The sequence below is a fragment of the Tetrao urogallus genome, assembly GCF_951394365.1.
Source record: "Tetrao urogallus genome assembly, chromosome: 1".
NCBI lineage: Eukaryota > Metazoa > Chordata > Aves > Galliformes > Phasianidae > Tetrao > Tetrao urogallus.
This window is the reverse complement of record NC_136813.1, coordinates 35,434,502-35,450,353: the sequence shown is the minus strand read 5'-3', so window position 1 is coordinate 35,450,353 and position 15,852 is coordinate 35,434,502.

The window sequence follows — 15,852 nt, the reverse complement described above, 5'->3', positions numbered from 1 at the left end:
TAGCAATACAACATTATTAATACACTGTTTAATTTCAGAGATGTTTGTCCCAGATACTTTCCGCTTAGAAAATTTTTGTTTTGAAATATATTTGTAAAAATGAAATGGAATAAATCACATACAAACAGAGGACATATTATAAATATACTTTCCTACAAATATTTCTAAGCCTGTTATCAAATGGGCATATAAAGCATCTCTGAAAATATGTTACTATATGCCCATTAATATACGGTTTCCATCTGTAAAAATCAGTAGTTCTTCTTAGATACAAGGTACAAAAGCATTTTGTATCCAAAGCAGTAGACAACACGTATTGTATTACAGTAACAATGTTACTTAATATTGTTCACTCAAATTCACATACTGTGTTTCTTTTGGCAATAGTATTTCCTCAAATGTGTAATTGTTTTGTTTTGTTTTTGTTACACTAGGAATATGTATGATTTGTTACATTATATCAAATCAGAAAGCAAGGTAAGATAGAACTTAATTTTACATAATTTACAGTTTTGTTCAGTAACCTCTCTTTGTAATATTTCTATCAACACAATACACGAGAAAAGTAGTCATAAGTTATACCTTATTAAAAAGCTTTCTGCATGCAATAGTTTGTAATAAATGAGTGAGTCCCAGAAACTATGTGCATATATACTGATTAATTTGTTTGGATCTATTCTCTAGTAATGAGTCAACAGGCTAGCAGGCAGAGAGTAGCCTGCGCCTACTCCTTTAAGTTCTCATATTCTCCCGGACAATGTGACAGCATGCAGACTGTTTGCTGGGAATAGCAGCTGTTGAGCCACACTATTTGTTACAGATGCTCACTGATATCAGCCAAAACATTGCCAGCAGCTTTTCTAGCAAACTAACATTTTAGGGAAATGTTATAGCAAACTGTGTTCCACTCTTGCAAGACCAACGTGCAAGAATGGTTTACAAGCTTATTGGATCTCAATTCTGAATCTCTGACACCGGCAAATACTAGCAACAGGGAGAAGGAAAAAAAAAAAAAAAAATTAAAAAAATAGAAAGGTTAGTGATGAGAAATTTCATAGCTTAAAGCAGGATAGAACCTTGATGATATAAAAATTTGCAAATTGATTGATGTTCACTTAAAATCCTCTTATATGTAAAGAAGCAAACATAATATGTCTGTTGACAATGGTAGCAATAGTAGTAAAAGCAGTATTGCAAAGCTCTAAACCTATCTGCAAATGACTAAGCCTCCATGACATTTCATCAGTTACTGATTGCTTAGGGTACTGATGATTTCTTACTGATATTTTTCTTGATATGAAAGGATTTTATGAAACTGCTGCTGGTGGTTTTGGTTACTGATTAACATCACTGGATATGTTTCAGAACGATTGGAAATTGCATTGTACATTCTCTTCTGAGTGGAATGAGGAAAATATGATCCTAAAGACTTTCTGTGTGATTGATTTAAAGCCAGCTATATGCATCTTCTTAATAATATAATGCTTTGTGTGATTTGTTTCACTTATGTAAACTATGGCTTGCCTTATTTTTTTTCCAGAATGTTCAGTATCTATTTGATTTTATGTTTGTGTAATGCATTTCTGTTTTCTTCAAGATATTAATAAAAAACAAGCATATATGTAAGCAATGACAAAAAAAAAAAAAATCTTCCTCAAAATACACTTTTGAATTAAAGGCATTTTTTGTGAATTCCATTTCTATTTATCTTATTTATTATTATTTTTAATTAATTAAAAAAAAAAACAAACAACCATATCCTTTATATTTGTTGCATGCTTTCAGAATTATAGTCTGACTTATTTAATGCCTTCTCCAGTTACAGCTGACATACAGAACAGGGATAGGAAGCAAATAAAATACTAGTTCTGTCACAGTAAAATACAAGAATAACGCAAAATATAAAGAAAACACCATTTAAATGTAGAGTTTTGGAAGGAAAGAAGGTGATCAATGGCAGTTATAAAATCTACAAGGCAGGCAAGCAGTTGGAATTTTATCACCAGTTCTTCAATTAATTAGTATACAAATATCTGTATTTCCCTGTGTATAACATGGTATAGACTGAGGCATTATAGATTCCATCTAATAATGCATGCATTTTATTTAAAGTACACAAAACATCCTGAAGTATTCTTTTTAATTTTGTGTTCATGTATGCATCATAGTGCATTTTTTTCTCTAAATACACCTACTAAAAATGTGTTAAATATTGATAGTTCAATATATATTTTATTTAGCTATTTGCTGTATGATTACTTCTTTTTTTTTTACTTAATATAATGAATGAACTGAGTATGCTTAGCACCTTACATGGTTGGCTTCCGTAGAAGTGTGTACGTTTACTAATGAGATAACCAGTTACCATCAGAGTATGTTAAATGTACTCAAAATAATAAATTATTTACAGAACAGAAATATCACTTTGAACAACTTTCCCTCTGTGCAGCACTACTAATGCTAACACTTGCATCTAAATGCATTCCTTAGCCCTCCCTAAGGACATACATTCTTACTTAGTATCAAAGAGACTGCTCCCATTGTTTATTATCCTTCAGTGATTTGTTTTCATTTTCAAGGTGAATTAAAAAAAAAAAAAAAAAAAAAAAAAAAAAAAAAAAGAAAGAAAGAAAGAAAGAAAAAAGACTAACAATTTCTGAAAAGAACACGTCTGAAACTTGGATGAGTTTTAAGCTCACACTGCATTTTAATTTACCTTATTTTAATTTACCTTATTTTAACAAAAGCTCCGTATGAGACTAAAATATAGGAATGCTCATGCACTGGATCAGAACAAAGATGTACCTTCTTCCATATTCCGTTTGAAAGGGAAGTTATATACATAGAACCATAAAGCAAAATCAATTTCATGAGCTATGTCTCCTACTATGCTTTCTGCCTTCAGGATTGACCTAATTGGTGCGGAACCCAAGTGGAATGCCAGAATTCATTACATTCTTTAGCACAGCTTTCCAAAGAATGATTGCCTTCTTCTTTGAATCTGTCTCCTACTGACTTCATTTGATGCCCCTTAGATATTAAACTAAGAGACAATGTGAACAATCTCTCCTTGTACACTTTCTCCATACCACTCACAGAAGTGAATTTCACACTTACTAAAAGAACATTCTGAGTTGGAAAGGACCCACAAGGATCATCAAGTACAGATTCTGGAATACAAATGGAAAGATTAAAGACTTTCAAAGTAAAATGGAAAAACATGTAGGTGCTTTAAGATTGGAATCTATTTGGGAAAAAAAAAAAAAGATAGCATTTTAAAGTATAAATATTATATTTTGTTTACCAAATACAGCAGAACAAAGCAGTGAGTTGTGCAGCACTTCAGAAGGTTTCTTTTTATCTTGTGTTGAGCAGTCTATTTTTGCTCAATGATAAAATCTGTAGGTGAAGGAAAATTTCCTTATCCTTGCTCAGATTTTACATTTGCAAATGTACGTATATGTGTTTGGGAAGGGGTGTCTGAGGTGTCAGAGAGAGAAAACTATAAGTGGAAGAAATTGCCTTGCAGCTTTGAAAATCCTCACATGACCAGAGGTCTATCTGCAGTTAAAGAACAAACCAAAGTAATATCTCAGAGGAAACAGGAAAGAAACTTATCTACAAAACAAGAAGGAAAATTCTATGAAGTTTGTTCAGCCCAGAAATCTACTGGAAATTGCTAGGCTGAAAGAAGAAAAAAAAAAAGAAAAAAAGAAGAAATTGCAGTGGCACAGTGAGAAAAGGAAATTTTCATATGTAATGCTTTCAATCAAAGAGGTGTCCCTATTCATCCAATTCTCTTTTACAGTATCTGTGTTCTGATAAAATATTCACTGTAGGAATTGAAAGTATTTTTAGACTGCTGTTGTTCTCGGTTCACAAAAACAGCGAGGCATGATTGCATGTAAGGTAGCATGCCTCAGAGAAAGAGAGTGAGGAAAAAATATCTAGAAATAATTTTAACAGTTTAAGTTTGCAGAGTGCCATTCTTGTTAGTCACATAGTCCATGACTACTTGTGAAATTAGTGTAGAACAAAAGGATTGGATAGACCAAAACAATCAAAATAGAGGATTGGATCAACATACTAAATACATCTCAAGGTATTTTATTTCTGAGTAGCTTCCTATGGACTGAACGCCCGCTTGCAGCTGAAGCGCATTAGGTGCATACATGCAGTGCATCTTCTGCAGTGATTTCCTCTAAAATAATGCCAGTTCCTTTTCTAAGATCTTGTTCTCAATTAACTGAAACAGATTTAGCAGGCACTGACATCAAGGAGATTTTCTTCAAATGCCTACTGGTAATCTAGACTAGATCTTTAATTCAGACATATTCATGATAGCTAGTGCCTATTCAGGACTTTTGTTCTTCTTACTGCTGTAACTCAGAAAGCTGAGTAATCTTCATCCCTATGTGTTGATTTTTAAATGAGGTTCCATTTTATTAATTGCATGCTATGTAAAGTGCTTTGAGACTGAATAATGAAGGGAGTTATTAAGCTTCAAGAACTGTTTTAAGTGGTAGCTTAGTTCTAAAGATTTACCATGCAGTACGTGTATGTATTACTGCTATTAGTTCTACAGATTTCCTGTTGTAGACCGAAGAGTTCAGTATTTATTTGCATATGTAGTACTTTCAGGCATATAATTCACACAGACTGCATTCCTTTGTATATTGGATCTGTCTGGAAGGGAAATTGTTTTCTTCATGGCAGCCTGTTTGGTGATGTGTTGTAGAACTACGTCCGTAGCCATCAATCAGAAACCTGCTGGGCATTGGTCTGCTTGTAAGATGTGGTGAGTGATTGTTTTTGCATTGCTTGTTTGTTTGACTGCTTTTTCATCTTTCTTTCTGATATAAAATTGAGTTTAAATTGAGTTTTTCAGCTACTACACTGAATTTTTTCTTGATCCACAATTTCTCTTTCCTTCTTTTGATTCACTCTTCCATCTTCTTGTGGGAGGAAGGAGTGGGGAGTGGGAACAAGTGTCTTCTAGATGCTTAGTTGATAATGTGTGTCAGCCCACTATGCCTCAAAACTCCTAGTGTTTTAAATTAAGTCCTAGAACAGCCAAAACAGAAGAGTACAAATATATATATATAAAATACTACTGATATAAAAGAAAAGTGTCAACAGTTTACGGTCACAAAACCATGACAAAAAGAAAGAGAAACAAGGCTATACATAACATTGGTTAGTTGTTAGGAAAGAAGTAATGTATTGTGAAGAACAGAAGGTAAAATTCTACTGTGGGAAAAAGTTTTTATAATCATGTATCATAATAATACAACCAATGCTTAGCCAAGTGATATTATTTTATTAATACATGACTTACCTTCTTATGATGTTATGTATATATGTGCCTCTATTGTTCAGCTTCTAATGGTTCCTGTACCTTATACATAGAGAAAAAAATTGATCATTGTGTTTGCTGATGAGAAAGTGATTCAGAGCTGGGTAGTGCTGTTTGCATTGGATTCTCAGCTCTCACTTCATAACGGAAGTAAAAGACATGTGAGTAAGAAAGACCATAAGACATCTTTCACCAGGAGCTACAAGGGCTACTCCAAAATTAATACCTCCCATTTTATTGTGTTAGTCCACAAAATCAGACAGGGATGTTGGTGGTACGTCAGTAAAGTAGAACCTTCATGCCAATATTCTGTCATGTTTTGTTGCCATGTGACAGATTGCAGCAAAGACGCTGTCTGACAAAATGTGGTGTCTGACATGTAAATGCATATGAAGCAAAGGTGTGTCACTGAGTTCCTCCACTGGAAAAAGAAAATGATAGTTTCGAAGGTAAGGAAAGAGAAAGAGCCAATGGGATCTTTGTCCAGGCTGGAGGGTGTAGCTGTGCTTTCCCCTTTGCAGATTCAGACAGTAGCAGCACTGAGCCTCGTAGGATGCTGATACTGTTGGCCACACGGATTGCTCCAGATAAGGCAATGATAAAATAAGGATGGAGATTCTCCCTAGCCCTTCTCTTACTGTTGATGTATTTATAGAAATATTTATTGCTGTCCTTCATCCTAGTGCCCAAGTTCAGTTCTAACTGGGCTTTAGCCTTTCTAATTTTCTCCCTGCATAGCTTCTCTACATACTTGTAATCCTCATAAATTCCTTGCCACCTCTTCCTAAGACCATAAACTTTCCTTTTGTTCCTGAGTTCCAGTCAAAGATCTCTGTTCAGCCAGATTGGCCTCCTTCCATGTTGATTTGTCTTCACTGATTTGGGGATTGTCAGCTCCTGCACCTTTGAAATAACTTCCTTAAAGTATTCCAGCCTTTCTGGGCTACCATGTCCTCCAGAACTGCCTCCCAAGGGACTGAGAGTTCTCAACCATAGGCTGAAAAAGCCCAAAGTCTGTCCTCCGGAAGTCCAAGGTGGCAGTTCTGCTGACTCCTCTCTGGTTCAACAGGGATCAAAAATTCTATCATTTCATGATCACTTTGTCCTAGAAGCATCCAACCTTTACATCCCCCACAAGACCTTCTCTGTTAACTAACAGCCGGTCCAGAATTTTCTTCCCCTTGTTGGCTCCTTCACCAGCTGTATCAGGAAATTACCTCCTACACAATCAAGAAATCTCCAGGACTTTTCTCTTTCTGCCGTATTATAATTACAGTAGATGTCTGGGAAGTTGAAGAGTTGAAGTCCCCCATGAGAACAAGGGGTAGAGACCTCAAGACCTCACCCAACTGTCTATAAAGTGTCTTATACACTTCTTCATCCTGGTTGAGTGGCCTCAACCCGTGGGGGGGGGGGGGGGGGGGGGGGGGGAGGAATAAATAAATAAAAAGGAAAAAAAAAATCCTGAACCAAAAAGCAGAAGAATGAAGAACATATTTCTGTTATGGATGATTCAGAAGTAGATGAAATATGATTCAGAAGTAGATGAAATTGAATATCCTTACAACATACAACTCATAGTTTTAGTGTTATTTTCAAAAGGTCAAATTTTGTAACATTCAAGTTTTGTAAAAATACTTTAAATCTTTTATACAACAAAAATACTTATATAAATGTATACATAAGGAATAATAAAAAGTAGAATAAATATATATCTCCCTTTGCCCAAATTTATTTTGGATTAATAAAACTATGCATATATTGCTACTTATGAGACAATAAATCGACCAATTCATCTTTCTGGTGCTGACCCTAATTAGATACAACCGTGTTTAATTAGATCTCATGCTAATACTCTCCTGGCTACTTTTCTTGGAAGTTATTCCAAAAATAAGTGATGAAAGTATTAAAAAATAAGCTCATTTCTAAGCTTTGTACACTTTATTTCACTTTCATAACATATCATATGGTAAAGTTTATTTTGCCTTTGGATGCCTGACTTACATATTCAACAGAAGATTTAAAATACTTTTTTTTTTTTTTTTTTTTTTTCATGTGGAAGACGGTGTCTTACTAGCAATGAAAGCTAAGATGTTTGTGTATGTGGTGATTTAACACTAAATGGGCAGCTAAGCAACCACCATGGTACTCTCACACTATCTGTCCTCAAAATGACAGGAGAAAATATGACAAAAAAAACTCATAGATTGAGATGAGGACAGACAGTTAACTCACCAGTTACTGTCAAACACAAAACAGTCTCAGAATAAGGGACATTAGTGCAATATATTGCCAATTGATAGCAGATTAGAGCAGCAAGAACTAAAAGCAAAAGTGAAAATATGTTCCTCTCAGGAAAAGGGAATACATACCACAGCCAGTTCATAACATTTCTTCTTTACTTCTCCTTCTCTTCCCCCATTCCAAAGTATAGTCTCTCCCATGAGTTGCAGCTCTTCCCAAAGAGCTAAGCATCCCACAGGCTGCAGTTTTTTAAGAAGTGCACCATGGGATCCATCCTTTAGGAACAGACAGCTCCAGCATGGGTCCTACCAGACCTCGTGCTCCACTGTGGGTATCTCTCCATGGGCTGCAGCTCCAGCCCTTAGTCTTCTTCTGCAGGGGCTTTCCATGAATAGCAATTTCCTTCAGGCCATATCCACCTGCTCCAGCATGGGCTCTTCCTCAGGCTACAGTGAGGATATCTGCTCTGATGATGCCTCATGTGCTGCGAGAGAACAGCCTGCTACACCATGGGCCTCTCCTGGGCTGCAAGGAGACTTCGCAGTGCCTGGTGTATCTCCTGTCCTCCCACACTGACCATGGGTTTCTGCTTGGCTGCTTCTCTGAAATTTTCTCACTTCTTTCTCCCCCCTGCTGCTGTGCCAAACAAAAGGATAATGAATAAGTGAGAGACAGAAGACAACTGAAAGGAGGAGTAGGAGTTATTGAGTAGTTATGAAGAGAGACTCCTACTGACTGATAATAGTTTAATCTGGATGCCATATGCAAACTGAGACTACTTCTTAACAATGTACTTCTTAACATGTACTTTACCATATAGCTGTAAATCAACATTCCTTACTGCTAAAAGCAATATAGGAAGTCTGCTTCAAATGCTTCAAGCCACTCCAATATTTTACCTTCCTCCTTTCCTCAGAAATGTGCGTCTGCTCATTATTTGGGAAATTTACTTGTTTGTGGAGTTGCTGAAAGATATAGTTCTTTATAGCACCAAAGAAAATTGAAAGGCAGCTACTTAAAATAAAAAATTACCATATACTCTTTAGACTTCATACAAGATTCATCAGCTACTGCAATCTCTTGTCTATGTTCTGCTCAATTCCTCCTTTACCTCAACATCACCCACCCAGTTATGTCCTTTTCATCATCATCACTTGCTAGTCTTTATCTTCTATAGTTCATAAAGCTATTTTTCCTGTTTTGCATCTGTTTGATTTTTTTTGTTTTCATTCTTTCCCACTGTAGATAGTTCTCATCTAACAACATTCATTGCTAACAACTTCTATTTCAAATTATTCATTCTAATATATAGCTGGTAGAACTCCATGTCCAAATTGATACATTCCTCCTAAAATATATTTATTTTTCTAAGATTCAATATTCATTTCTTCATTGTTCTATTCTTCCAGTTTTCTGATAGAATTTCCCTTATCCTTGTTATTAAATTTCATCTCAAATTCAGAAGAATTGTTAATCTTTGCACTAAAATATATATGTATACATGAAATGGCTATCTTGATCCTGTGTCACACTAAGTAAACAGGAATGAAATCTGCTGAAATAAAATATCAATTTCTAATGTAGTGTGTTGAATATGATTTTTTCTGTATTAAATTTTCTCAAAAGATTTTGAGATCTATATCTTTTGTCATAACTCATATCTTCACAGACTTTCAGTGTGCTAAAATCACAGTCTCAGGTAGGCCTGTGAAAAAACATTTAAATTTTTACTTTTTCCAAACCTTACTGAGAATTTCTGTGAGCATCCTTCCACATCTTCAGGACTTTGTAATATCCTAATCTATGGTACTCAAGAACTTAAAACTATTTTTATGGCAAACTTTCAGACTAATCTTGTCTTCTCGAAAATATGTTCAATTAAGAAAGATTAGAGGGTACTTCCCAGGGAAAATTAAGGAACTCTGAGCTAAATGTAATACTTCATGAATTTCTGTTAATGAATATTAATTGTTTTTTAACTTCATGTAGGAAAATATTTTCCAGAATACTTAGTTAGCTTCAAGATTCTTAATTCATTAGTTCTGATGGTTTTCCTCCACTCAAAATGAATCTGTATTCATTCTGTTCCTTATATTAAGCTTTTGTAAACCTCAACTTCATGCCCCTTGGTCCTCCTTTACTCTGTGGAAATGAATTACTTTCTTTAGTATGCACATCAGTTCATCAATTGAAAGGCTGATGTCATCTTTTTAATCTTTTATATCTGGACTTTGTACTTTCATTTCTGTCCTTCAACAAAGCAAAATTATTCCTAATAAATTAATTACAATGAGTAGCTCTGATGAGAACCCAGACTATCAAGTAAAAACACATTTTGTTCTCAAAGAAATAAGTATGACACTTTAATTACATTCTTTAGCAGCAGAATCCTCTGTTTTCTTTAGAAAATTATGTACATGCTTTAAAATTGTTAAACATACATTTATTAAGTTTTTTGGTGTTTCAATATTGTTGTTTTTGAATATGAGTGTTCAATATTATAGTGCTAAAACTGAGGCAGCATTCACTATTTTAAAAGTTGATAGACAACGTAGATGTATATGGATAATTAAGGTAGATACCCTTATCTTTGTAAATTCTTTCTTTTCAGGGCAACTGCTCGTAAGTGTCTCTCCTTAAGAAGCGAAGCACAGAAGGAATCCATAATGTGTGATAGTTCTGAAACTTTCCATTTCAGCATTAGTGTGAACAGTCTTGTTTTTCCTCAATAATTTTGCATTGGGGATATAATAAAATACTTATATCTTCTCCTCAGTGATTTTGTCTCACAAGAAGTATTGGAGTCACAATCGAATACTTTTTTCTTTTGTCTCAGAATGAGTAAGGACATTTTCCTTGGGTTCCACATGGATTGTTTTTAAAAGGTGGCTCACTATGGCCTAGTAAGCAATGAAAATCCTCCAAACAGGGGAAAAGTAGATGGAAGTGGGTCAGAGGCTTCAATGATGGTGAAAAAAGGGAAAGAAGTAGGTGAGCACTCGACCACCCTAGATACCACTGAGCATGCCCAAAGGGACATTAGCACATATCTATCAGACCTTGAAAAACAATGAACTTGTATGCCAAAGTACTGTATGTGTATGTCTTAACTGTATAAATGTAGAACCAGAACTCTGAGAGGGTGAGCTTCCTTGTCAAATCGCCTGATGCCCATCATGAGAAATAAAGAAATGCTGCTTTCTTGGAGTCAGAGAGTTTTCTTCCCAGATTTTGGATGACACCATGGGGTGCACAAATGGACTGCTCCATCATGGGTCTCCACTGGCAGTAGCTTCAACCAGGCTTCTTGCTTCAGCATGGGCTCCTCTCTGCAGTTTGCATCTTCCTTCTAGGGCCTGCTTCTGTGTGGTTACTCCATACACCTGCAGCATCCTCAGACCAATCCAATCTGCTCTTATATGGACTCCAGCTTGAGCTGCATTAGGAGTCCTGATATGGTGCAGTTGATGGGCCGCTATGGTCTGCAGGGGGACAGACTTCTCTACTGTGGCCTCTCCTTTGTTCCATGCCTGGAACACCTCCTGCCCTCCTTTGTACTGACCTTTTGACCCTGCAGACCTGACAGTCTGCAGGGTTGTATCTCTCACACTTTCTAATTTCTCTCTCCCAGCTGCTTCTGTGCAGCAGGATTTTCCCCTTCTTAAATCTGCTATTACAGAGGATGCAATCAGTATAGCAAGTTGTTCAGTTCTGACCAGCAGTAGGCCCTTTTCAGAACTACCTGGAAATGCCTGTTCTCTGATATTTGGCAGGTTCTGCACTCTTCTCACAGAGCTCACCCCTGCAGTCTCCTCTACCAAAACCTTTGGCCAACTAAACCAAATACAGTACTTTTAGGGGGTGTACTTACAGTGATTTGACCATCATAACTATATATATATATAACTATATATATAACTAAAACTATAACTATATGAAGAGAAAACGGAAACTGAAAAGCATTACATAGTTTAAGTAGAAGGATTAAAAGGAAATTAAATTATTTTTAACTTTCCAGGTTCTTTTCTCCAATCAACCAAATTTTAGTGCCTTCTTGGGCTGATAAAACCCTTCCAAGCCCTTTTTGTATCACTGTGGCACATGATTATGAATCTCCTGAAAGCTAGCTCTGTCACCTTTCATCTGCTACCTTCTGCTCCTGCTACAAGCATCTCTGTTTTATTCCACTGACTGTCTTTTCATGCTGTCATAAACTAATTTTTCTAAGTATCTTAATGAAGGTACAATACTTTCCTCCCTTTAAAGGAATGCTCTTGATCTGGAGTCTTTAAGTCAAGACAAGGTGAATCCCTGCTGCCTAGCTTCCTTCACCTTTGTTATGCAAAATACAAAACCAATTAGAAGAACTGGAATAAACAAGTTTAATAGCTTTATCATCCATCGTGCTCTGCATCAACTCTCATTCTCAGAAGAGGACATTAAACTTCACTGAGCTGTAGTACAATTACTCTCTGATGAAACAACTAATTTGTTTTGTATTCTTGGAACAATTCATTTATAGCCAGTTTAGTCTGCAATGTAGATATGAGCAAGGAACACAAATCTTTTCAGGGCTTCTTATTGGAAGCTTTATAGCTTCCTAAAGGATATCTATCTGTCCCTCTTTTAAGTTTAACCTCCAAAGAATAATAAAAACAAAAATAAAAATGCATTAGCAAAACTTTACTGAGAACTGCTGTCTTACTTTAAGCTGGAGTAGAACATATTCTTTTCCCTTAGTACACAATGTACATCCTAAAGTCTATTTAATGACCCTATGGTATAGTAGTAATTTTGTTTGTCTTCTTTCTTTACTTTTATCTGGTTTTCTTAAAAAAAAAAAAAAAAAAAAAAAAAAGAAAGAGACGATCTTCCACACTATGCTTCTTTTTCTGTCTCTGATAATGAATCCTGTATTTATTTTTCATCTGAAGATATTAAAGATCTAAAATACAACAATTTCAGTTTCCTTCTCCACTAACATTTTTATGTCAGCAGATAACTGTTGATCACCTGTACACATTCCCTTATCAGCATTTTAAACTGATTTTTTTTTTTTTTTTTAATGATAAGCCTGAAATAGAAGAAACTTAAGAATATTCTGAGGGCTTTCTTAAATAAGCATGTATCTTTTAGTCTAAGTCTAAGTGTTTTTCTTCTCTCATTCTTTATTTTCTCTAAATATGCTCCTTTCTTTTTAAATAAAACAAATGATTAAAAACTTTTATTTATCAGTAGGTATGTGGGTTTGTTTGTATGTTTGTTTCTTTGTTTCTTTGTTGGTTCTTTTTTCCCCAAAACATTTATCCACATACATATCGGGATAATTCAAACTAACATATTAATTAAAAAGTAATTAACTGGTGAAAAATTATTTGAAATTGCTTTTTGCTATCCTTAACCTATTGTCAAAATTATGCACCAACTGCTGCAGTTTTCTGGCTTATGACACTTCAACAGCAAAGATTTTTTCAGTTAATACAAAATGAAAAACTTAACAGCATATTTATATATTGGTAAGAAACCTGAGTGGCTTACTCTTGCAAGATGTTTCTGGTCAAAATCTACCTTAAAATCTTTAAGAAAATGACATACTGAAGCATGAAATCTTAAATGCAACACCTTATCTGACTAGAATGCCTCATATCAGCACTTCAGCTCATAAAAAAGCAGTTTTGAAATATGTATATTTTATTTCTAGTTTGCATGAGCACATTTATCTCAAATGTTTGGCTTCTCAGAGCTGACAGTGCTTGCCATGCATATGTCAACTCTAATACTTTGCGGATACTGTGGATGTTGTTATTGCCATGTTGTTGCTCAGTCTAGGTCACCTTTTGTTATCAGCTCTTTTAAAATGTGCCGTTAACTTGACAAAGACCTTGCAGCCTTATAAACTTTTTTTACAGGGATATGTTAACAGCAAGTTTTTTATTTCTTAGGTAATATAAAGTCTCCTTGATAAGCTATAGGGATACCAATAAAAATTGCATATCTACAAAGAAGTCTACTTGAAAAGCACCCTCACTGTTTGGCTTATATTCTAAAGATGCAAGTACGGGGTTGTGGGTTTTTTTTTGTTTTGTTATGTTTTTTGTTTCTTGTTGCTGCTGTTTGTTTTCTTGTAGTTTGCATTTTTTTTTTGTTTTTGTTGTTGTTTTATCTACTTCATTCTTATTTAGTTCCTCTTAATGTTGCAAAACATAATCTAGAAAATTATTAGCTTAGTGGCAGTATCACGTCTTGAACTGATTTCAGACCAGAGTCAAATCTCCAGGGAGGTAGTGAATAATGACAATTTTATAAGTCATTTATATATAGAATGTTAGAATAGTCTGCTAAAAAATCAAGAAAATGATTTTTTAAAATCAAGATCTGGGGCATGAAAACATAGAAACAGAGTAAAATCCTGTCCATTTTGCTTTGTCATTATTCTCCACAACTTAAAATTTATTTCCGCCTGTCACTGAACAGAGCAAGTTTCTCCTCTCAGGATCAGTATAGAATTGGCGAAGACTTCTGAAATTGCTGGAATGGACTAGATGGTGTCCAGAGCTTCCTTACAGCCTTGAGCATTCTGTGATTCTGTGCACGGTCACTAGCTTGTACATAAAAATATTGATGATCTTATTACGGAGGCAATGAGTGCATTTTTTTTCCATTTATATTTCATAGATTTTTATTTATTTATTTATTTATTTTAAGAACTGCAGAATCACCAGTTCTGGGATCTATTTTTCAGCTGAGAGCTTATAGAAAGAATAAGTCATACCTGATTGCCAACTAATAGAGCCTTTTTCTGTGAAGTATGGCTGACATCAGCCATAGCATAACAGAAAAAAGATACTACACCAGCTGGGTTATACCTGTAATACAATCTTCCAGTTCCTATGCTACCAAGAGTACCTTTTACTACAGTTTATCTTTGGTTCAGTACAAAGTTTCAGTTTTCTTTCCATCACATTCATCTTCACCTCCTTTCCCCCCCTCTCCTTTCTTGCACTTGGATAATTTTTTTTTCATTTTTAAGTCTTTGACTTTTTTCTTCATTCAAGTTTTTATGAGACTTTCCAGCAAATGGGATTTTTTTGTCTGTTAATTTAGCTAATGCTCTGAGACGGAGAAGCTGACTGTGGCTAACAATCTCAAACATCAGTCCCAGAAAATGTGCAGGATTTTCCAATGGCAGATTCACATAGACAGAATTAAACTACTGATTTGACCTCTTGTTCTGTTGGAATTAATTTATGTTGGGTGATTTGAGTAACTGATGCCACTGATCATTTCTAAGTGCTTGCACCTCACCAAGTAAAGAAAGTAAACCCCTACTTAATTTTAAGATCCTTCTTGTAAACCAATCTCTCTGAGAAGTTTCCAGAGTTTCCAAATCATTTGAAAAAAATCCTAACAAAGTAAATATAATAACCTAAGTAAATTTCAAATATCAGCCATATGTAAAATATTACATTACAAATATGTAGAATAGTAGAAAAGCATTGAAATACCAGCATCAGTAACAGTGGCTGGTATTTGGAAGATTGGGTGCCACAAAGAACTGTGAAATTAATGTTATAGTCTGTCAGTTCTTTCTTTCTTTGAGTCTGTTGATTATAAAATTGCAATTGCAAACATGTAGAACAATCTTACACTACTAACCATGGACTGCTTATTAGACACTTATGCAAAGCCACATTGTACATCCTCCTTCCTATGCCAGGGAGTTCTATCAAAAGGCAATTGCATATAGTAAAAATAATTCCGTGGCTGCTGTTATATGAAAATATCTATCCAGAAACAACTTTTCAAGTGTCATTGCTGTAGAAGAACCAGCTGACTTCAGAAGAACTGATATTAGCTCAAGATTGTGTGCAAGGTACTGTGATATATATCACACATATGATGACTCTGACAGTTATAACTACCCAACATTTTTCATAACAGTGTTCTACTCTACCCTCCTGAAGCCCCATCTGGATTACTGCTTCCACATCTGGGGCCTTCAATACAAGAAAGACAGAGAGCTGTTGGAGAGGGTCCAGCGGAGTGCCACAAAGATGATCAGAGGGCTGGAGCACCTTCTCTACAAAGGCTGAGGGAGCTGGGCTTGTTCAGCCTGGAGAAGAGAAGGCTACAGGGTGACCTCACTGCAGCCTTTCAGTACCTAAAGGAAGCCTACAAATGGGAGGGACGTCAACTATTTGAAAGGGCAGATAATAGCAGGACAAGGGGAAATGGTTTTAAGTTGAAGGAGG